Source organism: Oncorhynchus mykiss, chromosome 22 (genome assembly GCF_013265735.2).
Source record: "Oncorhynchus mykiss isolate Arlee chromosome 22, USDA_OmykA_1.1, whole genome shotgun sequence".
Lineage (NCBI taxonomy): Eukaryota > Metazoa > Chordata > Actinopteri > Salmoniformes > Salmonidae > Oncorhynchus > Oncorhynchus mykiss.
In genome coordinates this window covers 22,092,339-22,116,381 of record NC_048586.1, presented here as the reverse complement: position 1 = coordinate 22,116,381, position 24,043 = coordinate 22,092,339, and positions in this window count along the sequence as shown.

The window sequence follows — 24,043 nt, the reverse complement described above, 5'->3', positions numbered from 1 at the left end:
AAAAATGACTGATTTACAGTTCATGGGGGTTGCCTAATCACACATATGAAGTTTTGGACAGATCTGACTTTTTTAACCCTTCGAAACAGACACCAATTATGGCACTTCCGGTTGGCACAGGAAGCTATAAGTCAACACATATCCTCATTGGGGTATGCTTTTACAGAATCCTGAGTTTTAAGTCTTTACGTTCAGAACTGACTGATTTACACAGGGTTGAATGCACTATGTCTATCAAACTGCAAGGCAGGGTATGGATATACACTTTTAGGGTGATTTTAACCACTTCCGGTTGGTCCAGGAAGCTTAGAATCAACACAGGTAGACCTCATAGTGGCCTGATTGGACTGTCACCGAAGACAGGTTCATACGGCATTCATAACCCACATAGGCTTCAGGTTGAATTTAGGGGTGCAGGCAATGTATTCCTATGGGGAGAGATGTCATTGTAATCTGTGCGATCAAAAAACCCTGTTTTAGTGTGAAGGGTTAATGCCACACGGTCAAGGTTAGGCTTGCACAGATCGGGATGACCTTAGGAACATTCCTGTGGTGGAATTTTTCTTCTCACCCTAACGGTTCTCTCACTGTCACCCAAAATCAAATGACGTTGTGGGGCAGGCTTCATTTTGGGCCTACTTTTCTAATGGTCGCTGCGCTTAGACCGAGCGAGCTACGGTCAAGCGGGATATCTCGTTGAAGTCGGCACAGTCTGGAGACTATGGTGATGCCATTTTTTGTGTTGATTTCAGAATGCCATTTTGGTGATGGTCCCTCTCCGTTTAAACACATTGCAAATGTACAAAAGTCAACTAGCAAGTCAGTGTCCATCAGTCAATTAGATGTCATTATGACACCAAACTGATACCAATTGACACCAAACCCACTTTTTCCAACTCATTTAGAAGCCTACTATCACATATGTCAGAGCAGGCCCATAATTCACAGCGCCTTCAGTTTAAAACATAATAAAACGTAAAACACATAGTTACGTTCTAGCTGCGGGTCCAGTTCGGACATTATGTGTAGGCCCATGTGAGGCGACCCCGAATCCGGAGTTTCGGCTCGATAGGTCCTTCGGTGCCCGAGCAAAACCCTAATTGGTGCTGAAAATCCACTTTTTTACATGCCTTGCTACGGGGTCCTTGAATGAGCTATCGGACAGAAACGTTGGGGTCCGTCTCTATGGGCCGAGCCGGTTTCACTGCACCTAGCCTTGCGTCTCTGAGACTTTTCTAAATGTCGTTATTTTCGTAATGGTCAAAAGGAATTGAAGTCATTGCAAATGTACGAGGCTGTTCCTCGGTCCGAGAACCTTCTAGAGCCACCTAACTCACCACGCACTATCGACCGGAGGTCTAGAACAGGTTTCTAAAGTTTCGGAACTCTAAGTCTGACGGTTCTTTTTTAGCTCGAACAAAGCTAACTATTGCAGCCACTGACTGTCTCTACGCACCCCAATACGTCCCTCCTTCCAAGTTGTGTGTTAGTGTGATTTAGTTTTCCTTTGAAATTTTATGGGAAAAATGACTGATTTACAGTTCATGGGGGTTGCCTAATCACACATATGAAGTTTTGGACAGATCTGACTTTTTTAACCCTTCGAAACAGCCCCTGAGACACCAATTATGGCACTTCCGGTTGGCACAGGAAGCTATAAGTCAACACATATCCTCATTGGGGTATGCTTTTACAGAATCCTGAGTTTTAAGTCTTTACGTTCAGAACTGACTGATTTACACAGGGTTGAATGCACTATGTCTATCAAACTGCAAGGCAGGGTATGGTTATACACTTTTAGGGTGATTTTAACCACTTCCGGTTGGTCCAGGAAGCTTAGAATCAACACAGGTAGACCTCATAGTGGCCTGATTGGACTGTCACCGAAGACAGGTTCATACGGCATTCATAACCCACATAGGCTTCAGGTTGAATTTAGGGGTGCAGGCAATGTATTCCTATGGGGAGAGATGTCATTGTAATCTGTGCGATCAAAAAACCCTGTTTTAGTGTGAAGGGTTAATGCCACACGGTCAAGGTTAGGCTTGCACAGATCGGGAGGACCTTAGGAACATTCCTGTGGTGGAATTTTTCTTCTCACCCTAACGGTTCTCTCACTGTCACCCAAAATCAAATGACGTTGTGGGGCAGGCTTCATTTTGGGCCTACTTTTCTAATGGTCGCTGCGCTTAGACCGAGCGAGCTACGGTCAAGCGGGATATCTCGTTGAAGTCGGCACAGTCTGGAGACTATGGTGATGCCATTTTTTGTGTTGATTTCAGAATGCCATTTTGGCGATGGTCCCTCTCCGTTTAAACACATTGCAAATGTACAAAAGTCAACTAGCAAGTCAGTGTCCATCAGTCAATTAGATGTCATTATGACACCAAACTGATACCAATTGACACCAAACCCACTTTTTCCAACTCATTTAGAAGCCTACTATCACATATGTCAGAGCAGGCCCATAATTCACAGCGCCTTCAGTTTAAAACATAATAAAACGTAAAACACATAGTTACGTTCTAGCTGCGGGTCCAGTTCGGACATTATGTGTAGGCCTATGTGAGGCGACCCCGAATCCCGAGTTTCGGCTCGATAGGTCCTTCGGTGCCCGAGCAAAACCCTAATTGGTGCTGAAAATCCACTTTTTTACATGCCTTGCTACGGGGTCCTTGAATGAGCTATCGGACAGAAACGTTGGGGTCCGTCTCTATGGGCCGAGCCGGTTTCACTGCACCTAGCCTTGCGTCTCTGAGACTTTTCTAAATGTCGTCATTTTCGTAATGGTCAAAATGAATTGAAGTCATTGCAAATGTACGAGGCTGTTCCTCGGTCCGAGAACCTTCTAGAGCCACCTAACTCACCACGCACTATCGACCGGAGGTCTAGAACAGGTTTCTAAAGTTTCGGAACTCTAGGTCTGACGGTTCTTTTTTAGCTCGAACAAAGCTAACTATTGCAGCCACTGACTGTCTCTACGCACCCCAATACGTCCCTCCTTCCAAGTTGTGTGTTAGTGTGATTTAGTTTTCCTTTGAAATTTTATGGGAAAAATGACTGATTTACAGTTCATGGGGGTTGCCTAATCACACATATGAAGTTTTGGACAGATCTGACTTTTTTAACCCTTCGAAACAGACACCAATTATGGCACTTCCGGTTGGCACAGGAAGCTATAAGTCAACACATATCCTCATTGGGGTATGCTTTTACAGAATCCTGAGTTTTAAGTCTTTACGTTCAGAACTGACTGATTTACACAGGGTTGAATGCACTATGTCTATCAAACTGCAAGGCAGGGTATGGATATACACTTTTAGGGTGATTTTAACCACTTCCGGTTGGTCCAGGAAGCTTAGAATCAACACAGGTAGACCTCATAGTGGCCTGATTGGACTGTCACCGAAGACAGGTTCATACGGCATTCATAACCCACATAGGCTTCAGGTTGAATTTAGGGGTGCAGGCAATGTATTCCTATGGGGAGAGATGTCATTGTAATCTGTGCGATCAAAAAACCCTGTTTTAGTGTGAAGGGTTAATGCCACACGGTCAAGGTTAGGCTTGCACAGATCGGGAGGACCTTAGGAACATTCCTGTGGTGGAATTTTTCTTCTCACCCTAACGGTTCTCTCACTGTCACCCAAAATCAAATGACGTTGTGGGGCAGGCTTCATTTTGGGCCTACTTTTCTAATGGTCGCTGCGCTTAGACCGAGCGAGCTACGGTCAAGCGGGATATCTCGTTGAAGTCGGCACAGTCTGGAGACTATGGTGATGCCATTTTTTGTGTTGATTTCAGAATGCCATTTTGGTGATGGTCCCTCTCCGTTTAAACACATTGCAAATGTACAAAAGTCAACTAGCAAGTCAGTGTCCATCAGTCAATTAGATGTCATTATGACACCAAACTGATACCAATTGACACCAAACCCACTTTTTCCAACTCATTTAGAAGCCTACTATCACATATGTCAGAGCAGGCCCATAATTCACAGCGCCTTCAGTTTAAAACATAATAAAACGTAAAACACATAGTTACGTTCTAGCTGCGGGTCCAGTTCGGACATTATGTGTAGGCCTATGTGAGGCGACCCCGAATCCCGAGTTTCGGCTCGATAGGTCCTTCGGTGCCCGAGCAAAACCCTAATTGGTGCTGAAAATCCACTTTTTTACATGCCTTGCTACGGGGTCCTTGAATGAGCTATCGGACAGAAACGTTGGGGTCCGTCTCTATGGGCCGAGCCGGTTTCACTGCACCTAGCCTTGTGTCTCTGAGACTTTTCTAAATGTCGTCATTTTCGTAATGGTCAAAATGAATTGAAGTCATTGCAAATGTACGAGGCTGTTCCTCGGTCCGAGAACCTTCTAGAGCCACCTAACTCACCACGCACTATCGACCGGAGGTCTAGAACAGGTTTCTAAAGTTTCGGAACTCTAGGTCTGACGGTTCTTTTTTAGCTCGAACAAAGCTAACTATTGCAGCCACTGACTGTCTCTACGCACCCCAATACGTCCCTCCTTCCAAGTTGTGTGTTAGTGTGATTTAGTTTTCCTTTGAAATTTTATGGGAAAAATGACTGATTTACAGTTCATGGGGGTTGCCTAATCACACATATGAAGTTTTGGACAGATCTGACTTTTTTAACCCTTCGAAACAGCCCCTGAGACACCAATTATGGCACTTCCGGTTGGCACAGGAAGATATAAGTCAACACATATCCTCATTGGGGTATGCTTTTACAGAATCCTGAGTTTTAAGTCTTTACGTTCAGAACTGACTGATTTACACAGGGTTGAATGCACTATGTCTATCAAACTGCAAGGCAGGGTATGGATATACACTTTTAGGGTGATTTTAACCCCTTCCGGTTGGTCCAGGAAGCTTAGAATCAACACAGGTAGACCTCATAGTGGCCTGATTGGACTGTCACCGAAGACAGGTTCATACGGCATTCATAACCCACATAGGCTTCAGGTTGAATTTAGGGGTGCAGGCAATGTATTCCTATGGGGAGAGATGTCATTGTAATCTGTGCGATCAAAAAACCCTGTTTTAGTGTGAAGGGTTAATGCCACACGGTCAAGGTTAGGCTTGCACAGATCGGGAGGACCTTAGGAACATTCCTGTGGTGGAATTTTTCTTCTCACCCTAACGGTTCTCTCACTGTCACCCAAAATCAAATGACGTTGTGGGGCAGGCTTCATTTTGGGCCTACTTTTCTAATGGTCGCTGCGCTTAGACCGAGCGAGCTACGGTCAAGCGGGATATCTCGTTGAAGTCGGCACAGTCTGGAGACTATGGTGATGCCATTTTTTGTGTTGATTTCAGAATGCCATTTTGGCGATGGTCCCTCTCCGTTTAAACACATTGCAAATGTACAAAAGTCAACTAGCAAGTCAGTGTCCATCAGTCAATTAGATGTCATTATGACACCAAACTGATACCAATTGACACCAAACCCACTTTTTCCAACTCATTTAGAAGCCTACTATCACATATGTCAGAGCAGGCCCATAATTCACAGCGCCTTCAGTTTAAAACATAATAAAACGTAAAACACATAGTTACGTTCTAGCTGCGGGTCCAGTTCGGACATTATGTGTAGGCCTATGTGAGGCGACCCCGAATCCCGAGTTTCGGCTCGATAGGTCCTTCGGTGCCCGAGCAAAACCCTAATTGGTGCTGAAAATCCACTTTTTTACATGCCTTGCTACGGGGTCCTTGAATGAGCTATCGGACAGAAACGTTGGGGTCCGTCTCTATGGGCCGAGCCGGTTTCACTGCACCTAGCCTTGCGTCTCTGAGACTTTTCTAAATGTCGTCATTTTCGTAATGGTCAAAATGAATTGAAGTCATTGCAAATGTACGAGGCTGTTCCTCGGTCCGAGAACCTTCTAGAGCCACCTAACTCACCACGCACTATCGACCGGAGGTCTAGAACAGGTTTCTAAAGTTTCGGAACTCTAGGTCTGACTGTTCTTTTTTAGCTCGAACAAAGCTAACTATTGCAGCCACTGACTGTCTCTACGCACCCCAATACGTCCCTCCTTCCAAGTTGTGTGTTAGTGTGATTTAGTTTTCCTTTGAAATTTTATGGGAAAAATGACTGATTTACAGTTCATGGGGGTTGCCTAATCACACATATGAAGTTTTGGACAGATCTGACTTTTTTAACCCTTCGAAACAGCCCCTGAGACACCAATTATGGCACTTCCGGTTGGCACAGGAAGCTATAAGTCAACACATATCCTCATTGGGGTATGCTTTTACAGAATCCTGAGTTTTAAGTCTTTACGTTCAGAACTGACTGATTTACACAGGGTTGAATGCACTATGTCTATCAAACTGCAAGGCAGGGTATGGATATACACTTTTAGGGTGATTTTAACCACTTCCGGTTGGTCCAGGAAGCTTAGAATCAACACAGGTAGACCTCATAGTGGCCTGATTGGACTGTCACCGAAGACAGGTTCATACGGCATTCATAACCCACATAGGCTTCAGGTTGAATTTAGGGGTGCAGGCAATGTATTCCTATGGGGAGAGATGTCATTGTAATCTGTGCGATCAAAAAACCCTGTTTTAGTGTGAAGGGTTAATGCCACACGGTCAAGGTTAGGCTTGCACAGATCGGGAGGACCTTAGGAACATTCCTGTGGTGGAATTTTTCTTCTCACCCTAACGGTTCTCTCACTGTCACCCAAAATCAAATGACGTTGTGGGGCAGGCTTCATTTTGGGCCTACTTTTCTAATGGTCGCTGCGCTTAGACCGAGCGAGCTACGGTCAAGCGGGATATCTCGTTGAAGTCGGCACAGTCTGGAGACTATGGTGATGCCATTTTTTGTGTTGATTTCAGAATGCCATTTTGGCGATGGTCCCTCTCCGTTTAAACACATTGCAAATGTACAAAAGTCAACTAGCAAGTCAGTGTCCATCAGTCAATTAGATGTCATTATGACACCAAACTGATACCAATTGACACCAAACCCACTTTTTCCAACTCATTTAGAAGCCTACTATCACATATGTCAGAGCAGGCCCATAATTCACAGCGCCTTCAGTTTAAAACATAATAAAACGTAAAACACATAGTTACGTTCTAGCTGCGGGTCCAGTTCGGACATTATGTGTAGGCCTATGTGAGGCGACCCCGAATCCCGAGTTTCGGCTCGATAGGTCCTTCGGTGCCCGAGCAAAACCCTAATTGGTGCTGAAAATCCACTTTTTTACATGCCTTGCTACGGGGTCCTTGAATGAGCTATCGGACAGAAACGTTGGGGTCCGTCTCTATGGGCCGAGCCGGTTTCACTGCACCTAGCCTTGCGTCTCTGAGACTTTTCTAAATGTCGTCATTTTCGTAATGGTCAAAAGGAATTGAAGTCATTGCAAATGTACGAGGCTGTTCCTCGGTCCGAGAACCTTCTAGAGCCACATAACTCACCACGCACTATCGACCGGAGGTCTAGAACAGGTTTCTAAAGTTTCGGAACTCTAGGTCTGACTGTTCTTTTTTAGCTCGAACAAAGCTAACTATTGCAGCCACTGACTGTCTCTACGCACCCCAATACGTCCCTCCTTCCAAGTTGTGTGTTAGTGTGATTTAGTTTTCCTTTGAAATTTTATGGGAAAAATGACTGATTTACAGTTCATGGGGGTTGCCTAATCACACATATGAAGTTTTGGACAGATCTGACTTTTTTAACCCTTCGAAACAGCCCCTGAGACACCAATTATGGCACTTACGGTTGGCACAGGAAGCTATAAGTCAACACATATCCTCATTGGGGTATGCTTTTACAGAATCCTGAGTTTTAAGTCTTTACGTTCAGAACTGACTGATTTACACAGGGTTGAATGCACTATGTCTATCAAACTGCAAGGCAGGGTATGGATATACACTTTTAGGGTGATTTTAACCACTTCCGGTTGGTCCAGGAAGCTTAGAATCAACACAGGTAGACCTCATAGTGGCCTGATTGGACAGTCACCGAAGACAGGTTCATACGGCATTCATAACCCACATAGGCTTCAGGTTGAATTTAGGGGTGCAGGCAATGTATTCCTATGGGGAGAGATGTCATTGTAATCTGTGCGATCAAAAAACCCTGTTTTAGTGTGAAGGGTTAATGCCACACGGTCAAGGTTAGGCTTGCACAGATCGGGAGGACCTTAGGAACATTCCTGTGGTGGAATTTTTCTTCTCACCCTAACGGTTCTCTCACTGTCACCCAAAATCAAATGACGTTGTGGGGCAGGCTTCATTTTGGGCCTACTTTTCTAATGGTCGCTGCGCTTAGACCGAGCGAGCTACGGTCAAGCAGGATATCTCGTTGAAGTCGGCACAGTCTGGAGACTATGGTGATGCCATTTTTTGTGTTGATTTCAGAATGCCATTTTGGCGATGGTCCCTCTCCGTTTAAACACATTGCAAATGTACAAAAGTCAACTAGCAAGTCAGTGTCCATCAGTCAATTAGATGTCATTATGACACCAAACTGATACCAATTGACACCAAACCCACTTTTTCCAACTCATTTAGAAGCCTACTATCACATATGTCAGAGCAGGCCCATAATTCACAGCGCCTTCAGTTTAAAACATAATAAAACGTAAAACACATAGTTACGTTCTAGCTGCGGGTCCAGTTCGGACATTATGTGTAGGCCTATGTGAGGCGACCCCGAATCCCGAGTTTCGGCTCGATAGGTCCTTCGGTGCCCGAGCAAAACCCTAATTGGTGCTGAAAATCCACTTTTTTACATGCCTTGCTACGGGGTCCTTGAATGAGCTATCGGACAGAAACGTTGGGGTCCGTCTCTATGGGCCGAGCCGGTTTCACTGCACCTAGCCTTGCGTCTCTGAGACTTTTCTAAATGTCGTCACTTTCGTAATGGTCAAAATGAATTGAAGTCATTGCAAATGTACGAGGCTGTTCCTCGGTCCGAGAACCTTCTAGAGCCACCTAACTCACCACGCACTATCGACCGGAGGTCTAGAACAGGTTTCTAAAGTTTCGGAACTCTAGGTCTGACTGTTCTTTTTTAGCTCGAACAAAGCTAACTATTGCAGCCACTGACTGTCTCTACGCACCCCAATACGTCCCTCCTTCCAAGTTGTGTGTTAGTGTGATTTAGTTTTCCTTTGAAATTTTATGGGAAAAATGACTGATTTACAGTTCATGGGGGTTGCCTAATCACACATATGAAGTTTTGGACAGATCTGACTTTTTTAACCCTTCGAAACAGCCCCTGAGACACCAATTATGGCACTTACGGTTGGCACAGGAAGCTATAAGTCAACACATATCCTCATTGGGGTATGCTTTTACAGAATCCTGAGTTTTAAGTCTTTACGTTCAGAACTGACTGATTTACACAGGGTTGAATGCACTATGTCTATCAAACTGCAAGGCAGGGTATGGATATACACTTTTAGGGTGATTTTAACCACTTCCGGTTGGTCCAGGAAGCTTAGAATCAACACAGGTAGACCTCATAGTGGCCTGATTGGACTGTCACCGAAGACAGGTTCATACGGCATTCATAACCCACATAGGCTTCAGGTTGAATTTAGGGGTGCAGGCAATGTATTCCTATGGGGAGAGATGTCATTGTAATCTGTGCGATCAAAAAACCCTGTTTTAGTGTGAAGGGTTAATGCCACACGGTCAAGGTTAGGCTTGCACAGATCGGGAGGACCTTAGGAACATTCCTGTGGTGGAAGTTTTCTTCTCACCCTAACGGTTCTCTCACTGTCACCCAAAATCAAATGACGTTGTGGGGCAGGCTTCATTTTGGGCCTACTTTTCTAATGGTCGCTGCGCTTAGACCGAGCGAGCTACGGTCAAGCAGGATATCTCGTTGAAGTCGGCACAGTCTGGAGACTATGGTGATGCCATTTTTTGTGTTGATTTCAGAATGCCATTTTGGTGATGGTCCCTCTCCGTTTAAACACATTGCAAATGTACAAAAGTCAACTAGCAAGTCAGTGTCCATCAGTCAATTAGATGTCATTATGACACCAAACTGATACCAATTGACACCAAACCCACTTTTTCCAACTCATTTAGAAGCCTACTATCACATATGTCAGAGCAGGCCCATAATTCACAGCGCCTTCAGTTTAAAACATAATAAAACGTAAAACACATAGTTACGTTCTAGCTGCGGGTCCAGTTCGGACATTATGTGTAGGCCCATGTGAGGCGACCCCGAATCCTGAGTTTCGGCTCGATAGGTCCTTCGGTGCCCGAGCAAAACCCTAATTGGTGCTGAAAATCCACTTTTTTACATGCCTTGCTACGGGGTCCTTGAATGAGCTATCGGACAGAAACGTTGGGGTCCGTCTCTATGGGCCGAGCCGGTTTCACTGCACCTAGCCTTGCGTCTCTGAGACTTTTCTAAATGTCGTCATTTTCGTAATGGTCAAAATGAATTGAAGTCATTGCAAATGTACGAGGCTGTTCCTCGGTCCGAGAACCTTCTAGAGCCACCTAACTCACCACGCACTATCGACCGGAGGTCTAGAACAGGTTTCTAAAGTTTCGGAACTCTAGGTCTGACGGTTCTTTTTTAGCTCGAACAAAGCTAACTATTGCAGCCACTGACTGTCTCTACGCACCCCAATACGTCCCTCCTTCCAAGTTGTGTGTTAGTGTGATTTAGTTTTCCTTTGAAATTTTATGGGAAAAATGACTGATTTACAGTTCATGGGGGTTGCCTAATCACACATATGAAGTTTTGGACAGATCTGACTTTTTTAACCCTTCGAAACAGCCCCTGAGACACCAATTATGGCACTTCTGGTTGGCACAGGAAGCTATAAGTCAACACATATCCTCATTGGGGTATGCTTTTACAGAATCCTGAGTTTTAAGTCTTTACGTTCAGAACTGACTGATTTACACAGGGTTGAATGCACTATGTCTATCAAACTGCAAGGCAGGGTATGGATATACACTTTTAGGGTGATTTTAACCACTTCCGGTTGGTCCAGGAAGCTTAGAATCAACACAGGTAGACCTCATAGTGGCCTGATTGGACTGTCACCGAAGACAGGTTCATACGGCATTCATAACCCACATAGGCTTCAGGTTGAATTTAGGGGTGCAGGCAATGTATTCCTATGGGGAGAGATGTCATTGTAATCTGTGCGATCAAAAAACCCTGTTTTAGTGTGAAGGGTTAATGCCACACGGTCAAGGTTAGGCTTGCACAGATCGGGAGGACCTTAGGAACATTCCTGTGGTGGAATTTTTCTTCTCACCCTAACGGTTCTCTCACTGTCACCCAAAATCAAATGACGTTGTGGGGCAGGCTTCATTTTGGGCCTACTTTTCTAATGGTCGCTGCGCTTAGACCGAGCGAGCTACGGTCAAGCGGGATATCTCGTTGAAGTCGGCACAGTCTGGAGACTATGGTGATGCCATTTTTTGTGTTGATTTCAGAATGCCATTTTGGCGATGGTCCCTCTCCGTTTAAACACATTGCAAATGTACAAAAGTCAACTAGCAAGTCAGTGTCCATCAGTCAATTAGATGTCATTATGACACCAAACTGATACCAATTGACACCAAACCCACTTTTTCCAACTCATTTAGAAGCCTACTATCACATATGTCAGAGCAGGCCCATAATTCACAGCGCCTTCAGTTTAAAACATAATAAAACGTAAAACACATAGTTACGTTCTAGCTGCGGGTCCAGTTCGGACATTATGTGTAGGCCTATGTGAGGCGACCCCGAATCCCGAGTTTCGGCTCGATAGGTCCTTCGGTGCCCGAGCAAAACCCTAATTGGTGCTGAAAATCCACTTTTTTACATGCCTTGCTACGGGGTCCTTGAATGAGCTATCGGACAGAAACGTTGGGGTCCGTCTCTATGGGCCGAGCCGGTTTCACTGCACCTAGCCTTGCGTCTCTGAGACTTTTCTAAATGTCGTCATTTTCGTAATGGTCAAAAGGAATTGAAGTCATTGCAAATGTACGAGGCTGTTCCTCGGTCCGAGAACCTTCTAGAGCCACATAACTCACCACACACTATCGACCGGAGGTCTAGAACAGGTTTCTAAAGTTTCGGAACTCTAGGTCTGACTGTTCTTTTTTAGCTCGAATAAAGCTAACTATTGCAGCCACTGACTGTCTCTACGCACCCCAATACGTCCCTCCTTCCAAGTTGTGTGTTAGTGTGATTTAGTTTTCCTTTGAAATTTTATGGGAAAAATGACTGATTTACAGTTCATGGGGGTTGCCTAATCACACATATGAAGTTTTGGACAGATCTGACTTTTTTAACCCTTCGAAACAGCCCCTGAGACACCAATTATGGCACTTACGGTTGGCACAGGAAGCTATAAGTCAACACATATCCTCATTGGGGTATGCTTTTACAGAATCCTGAGTTTTAAGTCTTTACGTTCAGAACTGACTGATTTACACAGGGTTGAATGCACTATGTCTATCAAACTGCAAGGCAGGGTATGGATATACACTTTTAGGGTGATTTTAACCACTTCCGGTTGGTCCAGGAAGCTTAGAATCAACACAGGTAGACCTCATAGTGGCCTGATTGGACTGTCACCGAAGACAGGTTCATACGGCATTCATAACCCACATAGGCTTCAGGTTGAATTTAGGGGTGCAGGCAATGTATTCCTATGGGGAGAGATGTCATTGTAATCTGTGCGATCAAAAAACCCTGTTTTAGTGTGAAGGGTTAATGCCACACGGTCAAGGTTAGGCTTGCACAGATCGGGAGGACCTTAGGAACATTCCTGTGGTGGAAGTTTTCTTCTCACCCTAACGGTTCTCTCACTGTCACCCAAAATCAAATGACGTTGTGGGGCAGGCTTCATTTTGGGCCTACTTTTCTAATGGTCGCTGCGCTTAGACCGAGCGAGCTACGGTCAAGCAGGATATCTCGTTGAAGTCGGCACAGTCTGGAGACTATGGTGATGCCATTTTTTGTGTTGATTTCAGAATGCCATTTTGGTGATGGTCCCTCTCCGTTTAAACACATTGCAAATGTACAAAAGTCAACTAGCAAGTCAGTGTCCATCAGTCAATTAGATGTCATTATGACACCAAACTGATACCAATTGACACCAAACCCACTTTTTCCAACTCATTTAGAAGCCTACTATCACATATGTCAGAGCAGGCCCATAATTCACAGCGCCTTCAGTTTAAAACATAATAAAACGTAAAACACATAGTTACGTTCTAGCTGCGGGTCCAGTTCGGACATTATGTGTAGGCCCATGTGAGGCGACCCCGAATCCTGAGTTTCGGCTCGATAGGTCCTTCGGTGCCCGAGCAAAACCCTAATTGGTGCTGAAAATCCACTTTTTTACATGCCTTGCTACGGGGTCCTTGAATGAGCTATCGGACAGAAACGTTGGGGTCCGTCTCTATGGGCCGAGCCGGTTTCACTGCACCTAGCCTTGCGTCTCTGAGACTTTTCTAAATGTCGTCATTTTCGTAATGGTCAAAATGAATTGAAGTCATTGCAAATGTACGAGGCTGTTCCTCGGTCCGAGAACCTTCTAGAGCCACCTAACTCACCACGCACTATCGACCGGAGGTCTAGAACAGGTTTCTAAAGTTTCGGAACTCTAGGTCTGACGGTTCTTTTTTAGCTCGAACAAAGCTAACTATTGCAGCCACTGACTGTCTCTACGCACCCCAATACGTCCCTCCTTCCAAGTTGTGTGTTAGTGTGATTTAGTTTTCCTTTGAAATTTTATGGGAAAAATGACTGATTTACAGTTCATGGGGGTTGCCTAATCACACATATGAAGTTTTGGACAGATCTGACTTTTTTAACCCTTCGAAACAGCCCCTGAGACACCAATTATGGCACTTCTGGTTGGCACAGGAAGCTATAAGTCAACACATATCCTCATTGGGGTATGCTTTTACAGAATCCTGAGTTTTAAGTCTTTACGTTCAGAACTGACTGATTTACACAGGGTTGAATGCACTATGTCTATCAAACTGCAAGGCAGGGTATGGATATACACTTTTAGGGTGATTTTAACCACTTCCGGTTGGTCCAGGAAGCTTAGAATCAACACAGGTAGACCTCATAGTGGCCTGATTGGACTGTCACCGAAGACAGGTTCATACGGCATTCATAACCCACATAGGCTTCAGGTTGAATTTAGGGGTGCAGGCAATGTATTCCTATGGGGAGAGATGTCATTGTAATCTGTGCGATCAAAAAACCCTGTTTTAGTGTGAAGGGTTAATGCCACACGGTCAAGGTTAGGCTTGCACAGATCGGGAGGACCTTAGGAACATTCCTGTGGTGGAATTTTTCTTCTCACCCTAACGGTTCTCTCACTGTCACCCAAAATCAAATGACGTTGTGGGGCAGGCTTCATTTTGGGCCTACTTTTCTAATGGTCGCTGCGCTTAGACCGAGCGAGCTACGGTCAAGCGGGATATCTCGTTGAAGTCGGCACAGTCTGGAGACTATGGTGATGCCATTTTTTGTGTTGATTTCAGAATGCCATTTTGGCGATGGTCCCTCTCCGTTTAAACACATTGCAAATGTACAAAAGTCAACTAGCAAGTCAGTGTCCATCAGTCAATTAGATGTCATTATGACACCAAACTGATACCAATTGACACCAAACCCACTTTTTCCAACTCATTTAGAAGCCTACTATCACATATGTCAGAGCAGGCCCATAATTCACAGCGCCTTCAGTTTAAAACATAATAAAACGTAAAACACATAGTTACGTTCTAGCTGCGGGTCCAGTTCGGACATTATGTGTAGGCCTATGTGAGGCGACCCCGAATCCCGAGTTTCGGCTCGATAGGTCCTTCGGTGCCCGAGCAAAACCCTAATTGGTGCTGAAAATCCACTTTTTTACATGCCTTGCTACGGGGTCCTTGAATGAGCTATCGGACAGAAACGTTGGGGTCCGTCTCTATGGGCCGAGCCGGTTTCACTGCACCTAGCCTTGCGTCTCTGAGACTTTTCTAAATGTCGTCATTTTCGTAATGGTCAAAAGGAATTGAAGTCATTGCAAATGTACGAGGCTGTTCCTCGGTCCGAGAACCTTCTAGAGCCACATAACTCACCACACACTATCGACCGGAGGTCTAGAACAGGTTTCTAAAGTTTCGGAACTCTAGGTCTGACTGTTCTTTTTTAGCTCGAATAAAGCTAACTATTGCAGCCACTGACTGTCTCTACGCACCCCAATACGTCCCTCCTTCCAAGTTGTGTGTTAGTGTGATTTAGTTTTCCTTTGAAATTTTATGGGAAAAATGACTGATTTACAGTTCATGGGGGTTGCCTAATCACACATATGAAGTTTTGGACAGATCTGACTTTTTTAACCCTTCGAAACAGCCCCTGAGACACCAATTATGGCACTTACGGTTGGCACAGGAAGCTATAAGTCAACACATATCCTCATTGGGGTATGCTTTTACAGAATCCTGAGTTTTAAGTCTTTACGTTCAGAACTGACTGATTTACACAGGGTTGAATGCACTATGTCTATCAAACTGCAAGGCAGGGTATGGATATACACTTTTAGGGTGATTTTAACCACTTCCGGTTGGTCCAGGAAGCTTAGAATCAACACAGGTAGACCTCATAGTGGCCTGATTGGACTGTCACCGAAGACAGGTTCATACGGCATTCATAACCCACATAGGCTTCAGGTTGAATTTAGGGGTGCAGGCAATGTATTCCTATGGGGAGAGATGTCATTGTAATCTGTGCGATCAAAAAACCCTGTTTTAGTGTGAAGGGTTAATGCCACACGGTCAAGGTTAGGCTTGCACAGATCGGGAGGACCTTAGGAACATTCCTGTGGTGGAATTTTTCTTCTCACCCTAACGGTTCTCTCACTGTCACCCAAAATCAAATGACGTTGTGGGGCAGGCTTCATTTTGGGCCTACTTTTCTAATGGTCGCTGCGCTTAGACCGAGCGAGCTACGGTCAAGCAGGATATCTCGTTGAAGTCGGCACAGTCTGGAGACTATGGTGATGCCATTTTTTGTGTTGATTTCAGAATGCCATTTTGGCGATGGTCCCTCTCCGTTTAAACACATTGCAAATGTACAAAAGTCAACTAGCAAGTCAGTGTCCATCAGTCAATTAGATGTCATTATGACACCAAACTGATACCAATTGACACCAAACCCACTTTTTCCAACTCATTTAGAAGCCTACTATCACATATGTCAGAGCAGGCCCATAATTCACAGCGCCTTCAGTTTAAAACATAATAAAACGTAAAACACATAGTTACGTTCTAGCTGCGGGTCCAGTTCGGACATTATGTGTAGGCCTATGTGAGGCGACCCCGAATCCCGAGTTTCGGCTCGATAGGTCCTTCGGTGCCCGAGCAAAACCCTAATTGGTGCTGAAAATCCACTTTTTTACATGCCTTGCTACGGGGTCCTTGAATGAGCTATCGGACAGAAACGTTGGGGTCCGTCTCTATGGGCCGAGCCGGTTTCACTGCACCTAGCCTTGCGTCTCTGAGACTTTTCTAAATGTCGTCACTTTCGTAATGGTCAAAATGAATTGAAGTCATTGCAAATGTACGAGGCTGTTCCTCGGTCCGAGAACCTTCTAGAGCCACCTAACTCACCACGCACTATCGACCGGAGGTCTAGAACAGGTTTCTAAAGTTTCGGAACTCTAGGTCTGACTGTTCTTTTTTAGCTCGAACAAAGCTAACTATTGCAGCCACTGACTGTCTCTACGCACCCCAATACGTCCCTCCTTCCAAGTTGTGTGTTAGTGTGATTTAGTTTTCCTTTGAAATTTTATGGGAAAAATGACTGATTTACAGTTCATGGGGGTTGCCTAATCACACATATGAAGTTTTGGACAGATCTGACTTTTTTAACCCTTCGAAACAGCCCCTGAGACACCAATTATGGCACTTCCGGTTGGCACAGGAAGCTATAAGTCAACACATATCCTCATTGGGGTATGCTTTTACAGAATCCTGAGTTTTAAGTCTTTACGTTCAGAACTGACTGATTTACACAGGGTTGAATGCACTATGTCTTTCAAACTGCAAGGCAGGGTATGGATATACACTTTTAGGGTGATTTTAACCACTTCCGGTTGGTCCAGGAAGCTTAGAATCAACACAGGTAGACCTCATAGTGGCCTGATTGGACTGTCACCGAAGACAGGTTCATACGGCATTCATAACCCACATAGGCTTCAGGTTGAATTTAGGGGTGCAGGCAATGTATTCCTATGGGGAGAGATGTCATTGTAATCTGTGCGATCAAAAAACCCTGTTTTAGTGTGAAGGGTTAATGCCACACGGTCAAGGTTAGGCTTGCACAGATCGGGAGGACCTTAGGAACATTCCTGTGGTGGAATTTTTCTTCTCACCCTAACGGTTCTCTCACTGTCACCCAAAATCAAATGACGTTGTGGGGCAGGCTTCATTTTGGGCCTACTTTTCTAATGGTCGCTGCGCTTAGACCGAGCGAGCTACGGTCAAGCGGGATATCTCGTTGAAGTCGGCACAGTCTGGAGACTATGGTGATGCCATTTTTTGTGTTGATTTCAGAATGCCATTTTGGCGATGGTCCCTCTCCGTTTAAACACATTGCAAATGTACAAAAGTCAACTAGCAAGTCAGTGTCCATCAGTCAATTAGATGTCATTATGACACCAAACTGATACCAATTGACACCAAACCCACTTTTTCCAACTCATTTAGAAGCCTACTATCACATATGTCAGAGCAGGCCCATAATTCACAGCGCCTTCAGTTTAAAACATAATAAAACGTAAAACACATAGTTACGTTCTAGCTGCGGGTCCAGTTCGGACATTATGTGTAGGCCCATGTGAGGCGACCCCGAATCCCGAGTTTCGGCTCGATAGGTCCTTCGGTGCCCGAGCAAAACCCTAATTGGTGCTGAAAATCCACTTTTTTACATGCCTTGCTACGGGGTCCTTGAATGAGCTATCGGACAGAAACGTTGGGGTCCGTCTCTATGGGCCGAGCCGGTTTCACTGCACCTAGCCTTGCGTCTCTGAGACTTTTCTAAATGTCGTCATTTTCGTAATGGTCAAAATGAATTGAAGTCATTGCAAATGTACGAGGCTGTTCCTCGGTCCGAGAACCTTCTAGAGCCACCTAACTCACCACGCACTATCGACCGGAGGTCTAGAACAGGTTTCTAAAGTTTCGGAACTCTAGGTCTGACGGTTCTTTTTTAGCTCGAACAAAGCTAACTATTGCAGCCACTGACTGTCTCTACGCACCCCAATACGTCCCTCCTTCCAAGTTGTGTGTTAGTGTGATTTAGTTTTCCTTTGAAATTTTATGGGAAAAATGACTGATTTACAGTTCATGGGGGTTGCCTAATCACACATATGAAGTTTTGGACAGATCTGACTTTTTTAACCCTTCGAAACAGCCCCTGAGACACCAATTATGGCACTTCCGGTTGGCACAGGAAGCTATAAGTCAACACATATCCTCATTGGGGTATGCTTTTACAGAATCCTGAGTTTTAAGTCTTTACGTTCAGAACTGACTGATTTACACAGGGTTGAATGCACTATGTCTATCAAACTGCAAGGCAGGGTATGGATATACACTTTTAGGGTGATTTTAACCACTTCCGGTTGGTCCAGGAAGCTTAGAATCAACACAGGTAGACCTCATAGTGGCCTGATTGGACTGTCACCGAAGACAGGTTCATACGGCATTCATAACCCACATAGGCTTCAGGTTGAATTTAGGGGTGCAGGCAATGTATTCCTATGGGGAGAGATGTCATTGTAATCTGTGAGATCAAAAAAACCTGTTTTAGTGTGAAGGGTTAATGCCACACGGTCAAGGTTAGGCTTGCACAGATCGGGAGGACCTTAGGAACATTCCTGTGGTGGAATTTTTCTTCTCACCCTAACGGTTCTCTCACTGTCACCCAAAATCAAATGACGTTGTGGGGCAGGCTTCATTTTGGGCCTACTTTTCTAATGGTCGCTGCGCTTAGACCGAGCGAGCTACGGTCAAGCGGGATATCTCGTTGAAGTCGGCACAGTCTGGAGACTATGGTGATGCCATTTTTTGTGTTGATTTCAGAATGCCATTTTGGTGATGGTCCCTCTCCGTTTAAACACATTGCAAATGTACAAAAGTCAACTAGCAAGTCAGTGTCCATCAGTCAATTAGATGTCATTATGACACCAAACTGATACCAATTGACACCAAACCCACTTTTTCCAACTCATTTAGAAGCCTACTATCACATATGTCAGAGCAGGCCCATAATTCACAGCGCCTTCAGTTTAAAACATAATAAAACGTAAAACACATAGTTACATTCTAGCTGCGGGTCCAGTTCGGACATTATGTGTAGGCCTATGTGAGGCGACCCCGAATCCCGAGTTTCGGCTCGATAGGTCCTTCGGTGCCCGAGCAAAACCCTAATTGGTGCTGAAAATCCACTTTTTTACATGCCTTGCTACGGGGTCCTTGAATGAGCTATCGGACAGAAACGTTGGGGTCCGTCTCTATGGGCCGAGCCGGTTTCACTGCACCTAGCCTTGCGTCTCTGAGACTTTTCTAAATGTCGTCATTTTCGTAATGGTCAAAATGAATTGAAGTCATTGCAAATGTACGAGGCTGTTCCTCGGTCCGAGAACCTTCTAGAGCCACCTAACTCACCACGCACTATCGACCGGAGGTCTAGAACAGGTTTCTAAAGTTTCGGAACTCTAGGTCTGACGGTTCTTTTTTAGCTAGAACAAAGCTAACTATTGCAGCCACTGACTGTCTCTACGCACCCCAATACGTCCCTCCTTCCAAGTTGTGTGTTAGTGTGATTTAGTTTTCCTTTGAAATTTTATGGGAAAAATGACTGATTTACAGTTCATGGGGGTTGCCTAATCACACATATGAAGTTTTGGACAGATCTGACTTTTTTAACCCTTCGAAACAGACACCAATTATGGCACTTCCGGTTGGCACAGGAAGCTATAAGTCAACACATATCCTCATTGGGGTATGCTTTTACAGAATCCTGAGTTTTAAGTCTTTACGTTCAGAACTGACTGATTTACACAGGGTTGAATGCACTATGTCTATCAAACTGCAAGGCAGGGTATGGATATACACTTTTAGGGTGATTTTAACCACTTCCGGTTGGTCCAGGAAGCTTAGAATCAACACAGGTAGACCTCATAGTGGCCTGATTGGACTGTCACCGAAGACAGGTTCATACGGCATTCATAACCCACATAGGCTTCAGGTTGAATTTAGGGGTGCAGGCAATGTATTCCTATGGGGAGAGATGTCATTGTAATCTGTGAGATCAAAAAAACCTGTTTTAGTGTGAAGGGTTAATGCCACACGGTCAAGGTTAGGCTTGCACAGATCGGGAGGACCTTAGGAACATTCCTGTGGTGGAATTTTTCTTCTCACCCTAACGGTTCTCTCACTGTCACCCAAAATCAAATGACGTTGTGGGGCAGGCTTCATTTTGGGCCTACTTTTCTAATGGTCGCTGCGCTTAGACCGAGCGAGCTACGGTCAAGCGGGATATCTCGTTGAAGTCGGCACAGTCTGGAGACTATGGTGATGCCATTTTTTGTGTTGATTTCAGAATGCCATTTTGGTGATGGTCCCTCTCCGTTTAAACACATTGCAAATGTACAAAAGTCAACTAGCAAGTCAGTGTCCATCAGTCAATTAGATGTCATTATGACACCAAACTGATACCAATTGACACCAAACCCACTTTTTCCAACTCATTTAGAAGCCTACTATCACATATGTCAGAGCAGGCCCATAATTCACAGCGCCTTCAGTTTAAAACATAATAAAACGTAAAACACATAGTTACATTCTAGCTGCGGGTCCAGTTCGGACATTATGTGTAGGCCTATGTGAGGCGACCCCGAATCCCGAGTTTCGGCTCGATAGGTCCTTCGGTGCCCGAGCAAAACCCTAATTGGTGCTGAAAATCCACTTTTTTACATGCCTTGCTACGGGGTCCTTGAATGAGCTATCGGACAGAAACGTTGGGGTCCGTCTCTATGGGCCGAGCCGGTTTCACTGCACCTAGCCTTGCGTCTCTGAGACTTTTCTAAATGTCGTCATTTTCGTAATGGTCAAAATGAATTGAAGTCATTGCAAATGTACGAGGCTGTTCCTCGGTCCGAGAACCTTCTAGAGCCACCTAACTCACCACGCACTATCGACCGGAGGTCTAGAACAGGTTTCTAAAGTTTCGGAACTCTAGGTCTGACGGTTCTTTTTTAGCTAGAACAAAGCTAACTATTGCAGCCACTGACTGTCTCTACGCACCCCAATACGTCCCTCCTTCCAAGTTGTGTGTTAGTGTGATTTAGTTTTCCTTTGAAATTTTATGGGAAAAATGACTGATTTACAGTTCATGGGGGTTGCCTAATCACACATATGAAGTTTTGGACAGATCTGACTTTTTTAACCCTTCGAAACAGACACCAATTATGGCACTTCCGGTTGGCACAGGAAGCTATAAGTCAACACATATCCTCATTGGGGTATGCTTTTACAGAATCCTGAGTTTTAAGTCTTTACGTTCAGAACTGACTGATTTACACAGGGTTGAATGCACTATGTCTATCAAACTGCAAGGCAGGGTATGGATATACACTTTTAGGGTGATTTTAACCACTTCCGGTTGGTCCAGGAAGCTTAGAATCAACACAGGTAGACCTCATAGTGGCCTGATTGGACTGTCACCGAAGACAGGTTCATACGGCATTCATAACCCACATAGGCTTCAGGTTGAATTTAGGGGTGCAGGCAATGTATTCCTATGGGGAGAGATGTCATTGTAATCTGTGCGATCAAAAAAACCTGTTTTAGTGTGAAGGGTTAATGCCACACGGTCAAGGTTAGGCTTGCACAGATCGGGAGGACCTTAGGAACATTCCTGTGGTGGAATTTTTCTTCTCACCCTAACGGTTCTCTCACTGTCACCCAAAATCAAATGACGTTGTGGGGCAGGCTTCATTTTGGGCCTACTTTTCTAATGGTCGCTGCGCTTAGACCGAGCGAGCTACGGTCAAGCGGGATATCTCATTGAAGTCGGCACAGTCTGGAGACTATGGTGATGCCATTTTTTGTGTTGATTTCAGAATGCCATTTTGGCGATGGTCCCTCTCCGTTTAAACACATTGCAAATGTACAAAAGTCAACTAGCAAGTCAGTGTCCATCAGTCAATTAGATGTCATTATGACACCAAACTGATACCAATTGACACCAAACCCACTTTTTCCAACTCATTTAGAAGCCTACTATCACATATGTCAGAGCAGGCCCATAATTCACAGCGCCTTCAGTTTAAAACATAATAAAACGTAAAACACATAGTTACGTTCTAGCTGCGGGTCCAGTTCGGACATTATGTGTAGGCCTATGTGAGGCGACCCCGAATCCCGAGTTTCGGCTCGATAGGTCCTTCGGTGCCCGAGCAAAACCCTAATTGGTGCTGAAAATCCACTTTTTTACATGCCTTGCTACGGGGTCCTTGAATGAGCTATCGGACAGAAACGTTGGGGTCCGTCTCTATGGGCCGAGCCGGTTTCACTGCACCTAGCCTTGCGTCTCTGAGACTTTTCTAAATGTCGTCATTTTCGTAATGGTCAAAAGGAATTGAAGTCATTGCAAATGTACGAGGCTGTTCCTCGGTCCGAGAACCTTCTAGAGCCACCTAACTCACCACGCACTATCGACCGGAGGTCTAGAACAGGTTTCTAAAGTTTCGGAACTCTAGGTCTGACGGTTCTTTTTTAGCTCGAACAAAGCTAACTATTGCAGCCACTGACTGTCTCTACGCACCCCAATACGTCCCTCCTTCCAAGTTGTGTGTTAGTGTGATTTAGTTTTCCTTTGAAATTTTATGGGAAAAATGACTGATTTACAGTTCATGGGGGTTGCCTAATCACACATATGAAGTTTTGGACAGATCTGACTTTTTTAACCCTTCGAAACAGACACCAATTATGGCACTTCCGGTTGGCACAGGAAGCTATAAGTCAACACATATCCTCATTGGGGTATGCTTTTACAGAATCCTGAGTTTTAAGTCTTTACGTTCAGAACTGACTGATTTACACAGGGTTGAATGCACTATGTCTATCAAACTGCAAGGCAGGGTATGGATATACACTTTTAGGGTGATTTTAACCACTTCCGGTTGGTCCAGGAAGCTTAGAATCAACACAGGTAGACCTCATAGTGGCCTGATTGGACTGTCACCGAAGACAGGTTCATACGGCATTCATAACCCACATAGGCTTCAGGTTGAATTTAGGGGTGCAGGCAATGTATTCCTATGGGGAGAGATGTCATTGTAATCTGTGAGATCAAAAAACCCTGTTTTAGTGTGAAGGGTTAATGCCACATGGTCACGGTTAGGCTTGCACAGATCGGGAGGACCTTAGGAACATTCCTGTGGTGGAATTTTTCTTCTCACCCTAACGGTTCTCTCACTGTCACCCAAAATCAAATGACGTTGTGGGGTAGGCTTCATTTTGGGCCTACTTTTCTAATGGTCGCTGCGCTTAGACCGAGCGAGCTACGGTCAAGCGGGATATCTCGTTGAAGTCGGCACAGTCTGGAGACTATGGTGATGCCATTTTTTGTGTTGATTTCAGAATGCCATTTTGGTGATGGTCCCTCTCCGTTTAAACACATTGCAAATGTACAAAAGTCAACTAGCAAGTCAGTGTCCATCAGTCAATTAGATGTCATTATGACACCAAACTGATACCAATTGACACCAAACCCACTTTTTCCAACTCATTTAGAAGCCTACTATCACATATGTCAGAGCAGGCCCATAATTCACAGCGCCTTCAGTTTAAAACATAATAAAACGTAAAACACATAGTTACATTCTAGCTGCGGGTCCAGTTCGGACATTATGTGTAGGCCTATGTGAGGCGACCCCGAATCCCGAGTTTCGGCTCGATAGGTCCTTCGGTGCCCGAGCAAAACCCTAATTGGTGCTGAAAATCCACTTTTTTA